The following is a 10,313-nucleotide window of genomic DNA, read 5'->3' as shown; positions in this document are numbered from 1 at the left end:
AGGTCTAGAGGGAAGTTTAATGTTTGCTGTTCTGGGATCATTTGAAGCCATGCATTCAAAGAGGACAAAATCACTTTTAAGTCTGCCTGTAGGAAATCTATCTTGGCAACCAGACAACTAGAATTAGTTATTAAAGGCATGTCAAATGAATAAAGACACCTCTGTAAGGAAAACCGCAAAAGCATTTACTTTTTCTAATATGAATAGTGGGCTAATACCAAATCAGCTTTCATTTTCCACTCTCCCTTCACCTCCTAGACCAGAGGTCAGATCCAATAAAGACTAACCCAACTGAAAATCATTTCAGTTTGTTGCATCTATTACATAGCAGATGTATATTAAATAGCACTGCCTGGAAATGAAGCAAACTCACATAATCTGATGTGGCAATCTCCTTGTGGAGCTGGTTCACTGAAAGGCAAAGAAGTCTGTGGTATTATTAAAAGTCAGGAGGTACACCAAAAAGCAGGGGGCTTTCCCCTTCCAGAAAAAAAAAAAATTTAAAAAATAGGAGAGCTTTTTAGCTCTGTAATGGAAATTATGATACTACAATAAACATTTTCAGGATCAACTTCTTCCTGACACTGGGAAAATCCCCTGGAATAACTTACTCAACTGGCAAAGACAAAAATAAGCATTTTCATGGTAGTCAGAGTTTGAAGGAGTGGGAGCAATTCCTGGTTTTACTGAAGATTTCCTGTATGATACCTTCAAAATTCTCTAGATCAAGAGACTTTGGGATTTTCATCTTTACTGTAACTGCATGAGAAAGCAGGACCTCTGTGCTGTGTGACTGCTACATCTATCCCCACAGCTTGAAAATATAAGAGTTATGCACATACCTGCTACTTCAAATCTTCCTTATCAGAATATGTTTAGATTTGTCCAAGGTCCAAAATCAAGCATAAGCTTCTTCTAGACTTTTTTTGTTAATTCCTGGTTAACATCTAATAAGAAAGAAGACAGAAAATCCACGAGTGGGCAAATGACTGTCCCAATCTGGTATTTGTTAAAGAAGCAACTATAGATTGTGGTTTTATCTTGATCCACTGAGTCAGGAATATTTATTTGGACTAAAGTAGCCATAAAAATCAGCTTTAGCTGTAGCTATTTTTAAAAAAGGCAAATTTTTTTGACATCAGGTAGCATATGCAGTTACTAAATTTGTCAGAACTGTAATATTATCAAAAGCCTTCATTTTAGGAAAAATGTACTACTTATATACAAAACAATTTACCTGCTTGATCAGACACAGAAAATTAACCAAAAACATGGGAAAAGATGGAAAAATACTGGTACCACCTATAGAAGTTGTGGGTTAGCTGTCAAACACTTGTTTTGAAGACTTTGGCAAAAGAAATCCTTCAAATCTTATCAAAAATAAGCTCCTTTCAGTTTATGCAATTCAGTAGAACACAGCCCAAAGGAGCTCCTGTCCTGTGGCCTATAAATCAGGCAAAATTTCTCCAAACTGGCTAGGTACAAGTCACTTCTTCATCACTTCCCAGAGGAGAATTTCTCAGCCTTCTTCACTCCTTGCCAAGCTCTAAAGGCAGCTCTCGTACATGCTATCACACCACTTGCACTGTCTCAGGAAGAAAACTCTTCATTCATACCACATACCAAATAAAACACTGGGAAAAGTCATCCCTGTCTTCTCACAGCACATGTTGACTTTTCTTCACGTTACACTCACAGCTTAGCTCTAAGGAATTTCTCTATCACTCAGACTAGATACAGCCAACAGAGTGAATCCAGCTGAAATTCCTGTTCAAATTAACTCTTTGGAGCCAGATGCAAGCACCAGGGAGGGCATTCTCTTAGGCCTCTCATACTTACCCATTAAAAAAAAAAAGAAAATGTCCTAAAATCCTCCAGTTTGAATTCCATGCTCTCTAAAGCAGGTAGACCACAGCACACAGAATTAACCCAGCTGCTCTGATACTGGAATCATCACATTCTGATCTGCCAGTAGGCATCCAGAGTCAACTTGAGGAGGCAAGAAATGAAGAAGCCACCACTTATTTGGTACTTCATTAACTCTGATTTTTGCAGCAATAATCACTGGTCCTGAGGAGACTGATAAACGCATGTACCTTCATCTCTGCATTTCCTGGTATTGATGACATTATCTTGATGCAAGAACTGAGCTCTAGAGGCCAAACCTCAGTTGTTGTCCATGTCCTGGAAAGGCACAAAGCCCAATTTCTGAATCTTAGAGCTTTGATAATATAATATTCACTGTAAAAAGGATTCAGTTCTTCTTGCAGCTCCCAGGCTTTCAGCAAGGACAAGATAAATTTGTCCTCTTGGACATGGAGATACAATTCTGTAGTAATCACCACAGCATATTAAAATATGTTCACAGTCCTTCTTTGACTTGGATTTGGGGGAAAAGACCCCAGAAGGAAACTATATTTAGATTCAAGATTAATTCCTTCCTAAAATTCCATAGAGGCTATTTTGTGTCCTGAAACATGAAGATTTAAGCCTTCTCTACCATGTCTTTAATCATATGAATCTTCCAAATTTTGAAAATCTACCTCATAAAGTTTTTTATCTGTTTTGATAACTTTGCAGCACACTCATTTCAGATGAACCATGGGCATATAAATAAATATTATGTCCTTGGTGACTCTCTCATGGGCTTCATTGCATATTTACTTGCAAAACACAAAGTTGGCCTTGTATATTTCTGAAACACTTTGTTAAAACAGTGAAGGTCTTTTTTGCTTTGAAAGCACACACAAACAAAACCTGCTGCATGCTGGAGGCCCACGGTGCTATTTTGTTCTTTTGGCTTCAAAGCAGTTACCTTTCAAAAGATGAGTTAGTTGGGCCCACAGGAAGAAAAATACTTTTATTAAGGAAAGAGGTACCCCATTTAAGGAAGCCTGAAGGACATATATTTACTGAGTGGAAAAAAAAAATCAAGCTTCGCTTGTGAAAATCAGTGAGACTGGTGCTCTGCTCCATAGCATTTCTCTATTCACAGTGATCTTGTCATGCAATGCCCACAGTGCAAGGCTTAAAAGGTGCAGATGCAAAATTATTTTGATTTTAGCATGGTGCCTATCACACTCCCTTATTTTTTCTGACAAACTTGGTTCACAACCAACCAGAGGTATCACATGAGATCAAGCAAGGAGAGAAGGCTCCTAGCATTCCATCCCTTTTCCTTTCCATAGGGCACACGATAGGGAATGGCACTCTTTCTTTTCCACAGATTCCACCAAGCTTGCATGTTATTACAGCTCCACCACGGAGCATATGCTTCATTTCCTGTGCATCCACAGCATGCCGGGGTCTAGCAGGGCTGAGCAATCCAGCCTGCAGGATTTTCTCACATACCAAGGCAAAAAGGAACCCCGTAAGTTGTCCAACAGATGTCTGCTGTTAAGATATGTTTTTAATCACAGAAGGACAAATCTAATAAATTGAGAATTTTTATTATGCATTTCAAGTTGTTGTCTCTGGTGCCTACACTGGCATTGCATATCTGTTGGGATTTTTACCTCACAGCAGTGATGTAGAAAAGAGACAAAATGAGTGTACCCAGAAGTCACTGCTATTCCCCTCATTAGTATTTAGCTGGTTTAGAAACAGGATAAACTAAAATTCATGTGAGAGAGCATATATATACCATATTGGATTAATAAAAATAATTTCCTAGACTTTTGAATCCCCTTAACTTTCATTGATGTGCCTCTCTCTAACAAGTTTAAACACTTTTTTTTATCACAAGCTGACCTGCAGAAAATGAATCCATGCTTGAGTTTTAGACTACTCTGTCTAGCTTGTTTGCCAAAATAAAAGTAAATAATACTAGAAAAAAGAATATGTGCTTGAAGCAACTTGTTCATAGCCTTACTGATTGAACATGACACCTCAGAGAAGGCAGTATGTGAAGAACTAAAACTTGGCTTTTAGTCATAAATATGAAATTGTATTCTACATCATAATCTGCCATACACATCAATAAGTCAGTATAAAAGCGTGTCATTGGGGAAAGAAATTGCAGCATCATGCATTATGAGAGCAGTATAAGACTATGCAGGGACAAAAGTGTATCATTAGGGAAAGAAAATTGTCATATTATTCATCATCAGGGCACCAAAATGAAGGTTTTACTCTGTAACTCAAAAGGAGTGTTTCTTGATAAGGTGGTCTTCACACTTTTAAAACTCAAGAATTATTTCTGTTATTCTTAATTCAACTTTCTTCTCATTTTCACTTAAAAATGAACATTTTCTAAGTAAAAAATACCTGAGTTTTTCCAAGCACAAACCTGGTCATATTTCATACCCACCAGCTCTTGTCACTGGCACTGGGAAGGACAAACTATATCTGCCAGTCTGTAAACTGGAAAAGAAACTTGTAAAGGCAGCATGAAGACAGCACTGGCACCAATGTGATAGCAAAGGATTTTATATGCAGAGTGGTTTTCTCACATTTTTAACCATAAATTAGAACTGTGAGAGGGTGGCACGGTTAGCAAATTGATTCTTTCTGTTAAACTTTATTTTTAGATGTTTTAGGCTCTACATAATCCCTAAGCAGAAGACCAAGAGCAAACAGTAGAGGTAAGTGCTACTGACCACAGAAGTCCCATGGAAGCAAAATATCTTCAGCTTTTAAAACTGGTTATACACAGTCTTGCATTTGGGTCACACAGACCATATTTTAGGGGCTGTGATTCTAGTGAAGTTCAGCACACATTTTACCAAAAATTACGTTGTGAAAAGAAATCATTATATGTTCTTCATTTGGAACTTAGTTCCATGTGCTGAATGATGGATTTCTGTAGCCATTTCCCTCTTATGGCCAAAAGGATTTCTATCCTACTGCTGCTTCATTTTCTAAGTGGTAAATCATTGATGAAATATTAAAGGGCCCATAATGGTAGTAGAGAATCATAAGAATTAAATTTTCCAATGCGTGGGTACTCCTAGTCTGGTAATTTTCTACAAATGCCCTACAAAATGAATTTCCATTAAACAGACTTAATGATGCTACTGGAATTTTTACAAACTTCAAACTTTTCACAGACTACCATAACACTGTGGAAACCCCAAAATAAAGGTTAAGCTGTCCACTGCACACTATCGACTCCCTTGTATTTTTGTATTTGTGAAGCTTATTCTTAACTGAATACTTTACTTCAGCCCTGGAACAGTTCTACACTTCCACTCAAAAGAAAAAAAGTTAAAAAAACCCAAAAAGTCATTTATTTTGTTTCATTTCCCTGGTCATGCACCAACACTGACACTCGTTGATGCTGCAGGGGGAGTGGAGGAAAGATGATTGCTTCAATTCAAACCATGTGACAGTCTCTAGCTGCACTGGTGCCTCTTGTTCTGTTCAACAGCCTGATTTCAGAAGACTGTTTGAAGAAGTAATGCAATCCATTTGCTGAGTTTCTGAATAACGAGAGCTGACAGCCCTGTGCTGCAATAGCTGTACATAACACTGGTGATGAAGCTTTACTCACAGCACTGTTACCAGAGGGGAGGGGGCAGTGAACCTTGTTTTTCAGCAGCTCCATGCTGTTGAATTCACTGTTTTTCTTCCCTTGTATGTGTTCCTTCCTTAGGAAAGTGTGAGCAGCCTGCCAAAACAAAAACAGAACACGAATAGTACGAGAGCAGACCAACACTTCTGGCAAAGCCATGAGAGCCACGTGTGGTACCTGAGAGGCAGCAGAGCTGTTTCAGCAGGTCAGCTGGAGGGCTGACAGCTGTGCTTCAGCACCCAGATCACAGAGAGCTCACTGCCTGTTACCTGCTTGCATTTTTCTTTCCCCTGGTCAGGTTCTCACACTAAAACCAAGGGAGCAGATTTAAATTTGAGCAGGAACATGAAGCAGAGGTAGAAGAAGGTAAGGACTTGCACCTCAAGAACGCGTGCAGGAACACTGCCTATCTGCTGGGCAGATCCTGAGCTTTCTTCAGGACCAGCCAGGCACCAAGCCAGGAGTTAGTGTGCATGTAGAGGCCACCAGGTAAGAGCAGACCTGACACCAGTGTGAGAGCAGACCAAAGGGACCAGGGGAAGCTTTTGTGTACAGCTCCTCTTGCTAGCCAGGAAAAAACACAAAAGACAAAGATTTCTCTTCCTCTCCAGTGGTGACAGAATTTGGGGAACCTCTCTGGCTCCTTAATATTGTGTGTTTATTTTCTCCTGTTACAGGATTTTATTTTGAAAAAGATCTGTTTCCTAACTTGGCAATGTTACTTTACAGCCTACACTCATCCAAAGGAGCTTTTTTTGAAGCAATAGTATTATATGAGAAATTGCAAGTGTTGCTATGAAACAATAGTCTGGTAAAGAATGGTTAATTCTAATGAGAAACTAGAGGTGTTTTAGAGAATTATATAGTAGTGTGTTCTACCTTTGGCTTTTGCAATCTATCATTTCATTAGACACTGCAAAATACAGATACGGGCTGTCCTGTCATTTACAATTTAGTTTTCCTGTTCCACTGAACTGCAGGATTTCTGCTGTCTCTACACGGTATTTTAAGATTGTGCGAAGTCACATTTATCTGGAAATACTTTTTGTTATCCAAATAATTTAGATAAACTGCAATAACACCAGCAATCCTTAAATGTTTCCAGAGGATGTGTTGAATACTTCTCACTGTTCAAGAAACAAGGTCTCATGTCTGCTCCAATAAGGCCCCAGGCTTACAGGCTGCCATCTGCCCACCACAACAGTTCATCTGGCACATCACCACTTTCTAGTCACACAAACAATTCAGTGTTTGCTGGCTGCTCTTACCATCTTTGCCTTCACTCTCTATGTGACAACATGCCTCAGATTTGTGGCTCAAACCGTGCATGTGCCAGCCAGCCCTGCTGTCCATGCAGCAAGCAGCTCCTTTGTGATGGAAAGGCAGGTCTGCAGGGGGCTCCAGATGATCGAGTGGAGGCTAGGCACCAGTGACACATCCTACAGATACAGGCACTCCCAGGATTCATGCAAAAACAGCTTTGTTCAAATATGTAGGCAAAATTATTTTCCCTCAAAAAAACCTACTTGCTTTGAAATTTGTTTGATAGGAACAAGGACCTCAACAATGTGCATAAATACCTGTAGGGAGGACACAAAGGAGCTGGAGCCAGGGTGCTTCCAGTGGTGCCCAGTTAAGGAGAGGAGACCACAAGCACAAACTGAAACACAAGAGGCTCCCTCTGAACAACAGGAAACACTTTTGAGCTGTGAGGGTGACCAAGCAGTGGCACAGGTTGCCAAGAGAGGTTATGGAGCTATATCACTGGAGATACCTGGAAGCCTTCTGGACATGGTCCTGGGCAGCTGGCTCTGCTTGAGTAGAGAAGCTGGGCCAGATATCTCCACAGGTCCCTTCCAGCTTCCTGTGAGTCTGCAACAAGAATTTTAAGGAAATTTTAAGTCTGTTATTAAATCCACCCAAGACACATACAAACTTTACAAGGAATTTGTGTACAATCTTCTGTCCATTTATTGCCTACCTAAACCAGGAGTGGGAGAACGTGACTTACTACATCCAAAAATAAGTTATTCTTTTTGAAGAACACATAAGAAAAGGTAGAGACAACTCCCTATTTAGACTCTTGAGGCTTAGTTCAAGTGCTCAGTTCATGAAAGATGTTGCAGACAGACATAAATTATCTCTCTCAGCTCTCAAGTGAGTAGAGACACAGAGGTTATACACACTGAGGCTTTGCTTTCATCATGGAGCAAAGGTTTGTGTTTTACCATGGACTCTACACTTGAGCTCAGTGGCATTTGCTGCTAGAAAAATCACAAAGAGGAGGCACCACAGGGGGCTTACCTAGTTGGCAATAAAAACTGAAATTACGTTGTCTCCATCAAGATTCAGTGCAGATAGCCAAGATGCAGTGGCCAATAATTATCTGTGGGATGTTTTTTAAGTAGTGCAGAGCAAATTTACGTCCTGTAGGATGGCTAGATAAAAAGACAGTAAAGGCTGCTGGGGAAATAAGCTGAAAATTAACCTTTTGCCAAGCCCCAGCTATGATGTCCTTTTAAATTAGTAACATCACCTCTGAGACTTTTACTGGCCTTCTGTGACTTGCCGTGCAAGAGAGATCATACACCCACCTCCTCTCCTGTGCCATGTACTATGTGAGAAACAAGTCTGGGATTACTGATGCTCACGGCCTCCCCATCAGTGATTCTCCTGTAGAAAGACCCAGGTATGGTCTGGTTTCTTCTGCTTTCTGCAAGAATTCTCACCTTAGCTTTGAACAGCTTAGAATTTCCAGGGTTTTAAAAATAGATCACATACTACGACTCTAAATCCTACTGTAACTCAGACTAAGGGAACTTCATTACCTCCAGAGTTACTACTAATTGACAATAGTGTAAGAGGAAAGACTGGTTTCTAGCTATAATTTGAAAATGTCTCTCTTGTTGGGAAACATCTGAAAGCTGATATCAAAGAGAATTTTTTTAGATCCAGATTAGTCCTATGAAAAGATTTGCACACATTTGTCCCACTAACACTTTGATGGAGAAATTCAGACATTGCAACAGTAATGTTTTTTGACCTTTTAATCAATTCCATTTTGCAACTACTCCATCTGAGAACCACAAATGTTATTTACAGGACTCACTCTCTGGAGTCAATGGAAACTTTCTGTCAAATAACCATCTGCAGAGAGAGACCAAACACATAATGACAGGATAAGTTTGTGGAGAATCTGAATGGATTGAAAAAATAAATCTGGACCTGAAAGCAGATGAATTAGAACAAAGGGACCCAAGAAAAATGTAAGGCAGCAATTAGGGCTAGAAAATTAAAAATACTGAGGAATTTAATCGAAAAGGACAGTCTAATCAATGAAAAGCATGCCACTTGCTCTCTGGGTAATTGCATCCCTCCCCTTTTTTGGTTGGTTGGAGTTTTTTTGTGGTGGTAGTAACAGCCCATATTTAAGATAATTGCATTCCTATAAAACTCAGAAGTCTAAGACTACCATAATTTTCATATTCGTCACATGGGACTTCATTCTCATTCCCCTAAAGTCAACAGCAGCTGACAGTCATTTCAGTGGAAGCAGGGAAAAGTCGACTTCCAGCACAAAGAATTCCATGCTCTCCTGTTTTACTGCCTTTCCCTAGAAGAAAGAATTGTCTGGTGACACAGACACCTGAGCAGTGTCACCAGTAGTGTGTACTCAGACACTCAGCACACACAGCTCCTGTGCACCACACCCCTTCTCAGTCTGCTGGGACTGCCACTTACCCAAAAGTGATGAGGAGGCAAAAACTAAGTGTAAATCTTAGAGACAAATTGGACGGAAACATTTAAATCCACTCATTAAACAACCACATCAGTGGCTGCTATTTGTCAGTTCTTTATCTTCAGTGCATTTATCCAGAGAGATGGATTAAATCCCTTGGAAATGCTCCTGATCTCAACACCTGAACCAGCATTTATAGGTGTGATTTTTAATCAAGTTATCTAGTACATTCTAACCAAAACTTAAATGCAAAAATGATAATTTTATTTTTGTTTCTATGTATAGTTCCCAGCACTATAACTGTTAGGGGAAGACACATCTATGTTTGGTAAATACATCTTACACACTCTTTGGTTTTCTCACGTGCTAATAAATCACACTAGTCCAAGCACTTCTGTAGTGCCACAACCACTCCAGGAGGAGCTAGACCAGCAGGAGCAGAATTTTGTGCAGCCTTCAGCATTTCAGGTCAAGTAGTTAGAAAGAGTTGTCATTGTTATAAACAGTACACACACACTCCTGAGTGCACTGGGCCAGCCTTACTGTACAACAACATCCAAATCTCCATGCCTGTGATCAAACACTCCAACAGACAATCAAGTACTAATAACAGGGATACTGTTTGGACTCACCAGATTTTCCTGGCTAGCAGGTTAATGCCATTTTCCTGATGGAAGATTATAGAGATTTAATTAAAGTCACCATGTTGCAATAATGGACTTATTTAATAGAAAACTGCTTTGGAAACGGACAGTCAGCCAAAATGCCAGTCTGTGTCTGGGACCTTCATAAAGTTCTTTTGTACTTAATACTTGTAGCCAAAACAACAATCAACCCTTTGTTAATAATGTCGCTACAACAGAAGAATAGTAGTGAAACAGTAGAAGTTAACTCTTTCTTTCTATATCCTACTATTGATTCCAAATTCAAAGCTTCTTTTTTCAGCTCTAGTAAAATAACCTTCAGTGGATCCTCTGCCTCCACAGAAAGCAGTCAGGATCTGACCATCTTAGCTAACATTTGAGTAATCAGTCCCAAATTGTTTATAGGACTAATCAAAAC

General features: G+C 39.6%; 1 long non-coding RNA gene across 1 annotated transcript; it reads right to left on the bottom strand.

Moving 5' to 3' along the window:
• Window positions 1-842: 842 nt before the first annotated feature.
• Window positions 843-7,706, bottom strand: LOC148224232 (uncharacterized). Its single transcript, XR_015802843.1, has 3 exons — window positions 7,287-7,706; window positions 5,492-5,608; window positions 843-947 (listed from the first exon to the last, which is right to left on the bottom strand). It is a non-coding gene; the product is annotated as an uncharacterized LOC148224232 (long non-coding RNA).
• Window positions 7,707-10,313: the final 2,607 nt, after the last annotated feature.

This window comes from Sturnus vulgaris, chromosome 3 (assembly GCF_052056855.1).
Source record: "Sturnus vulgaris isolate bStuVul1 chromosome 3, bStuVul1.hap1, whole genome shotgun sequence".
Taxonomy (NCBI): Eukaryota; Metazoa; Chordata; class Aves; order Passeriformes; family Sturnidae; genus Sturnus; species Sturnus vulgaris.
The sequence above is the reverse complement of the archived record's forward strand: the minus strand, read 5'-3'. Positions and strand labels throughout refer to the sequence as shown.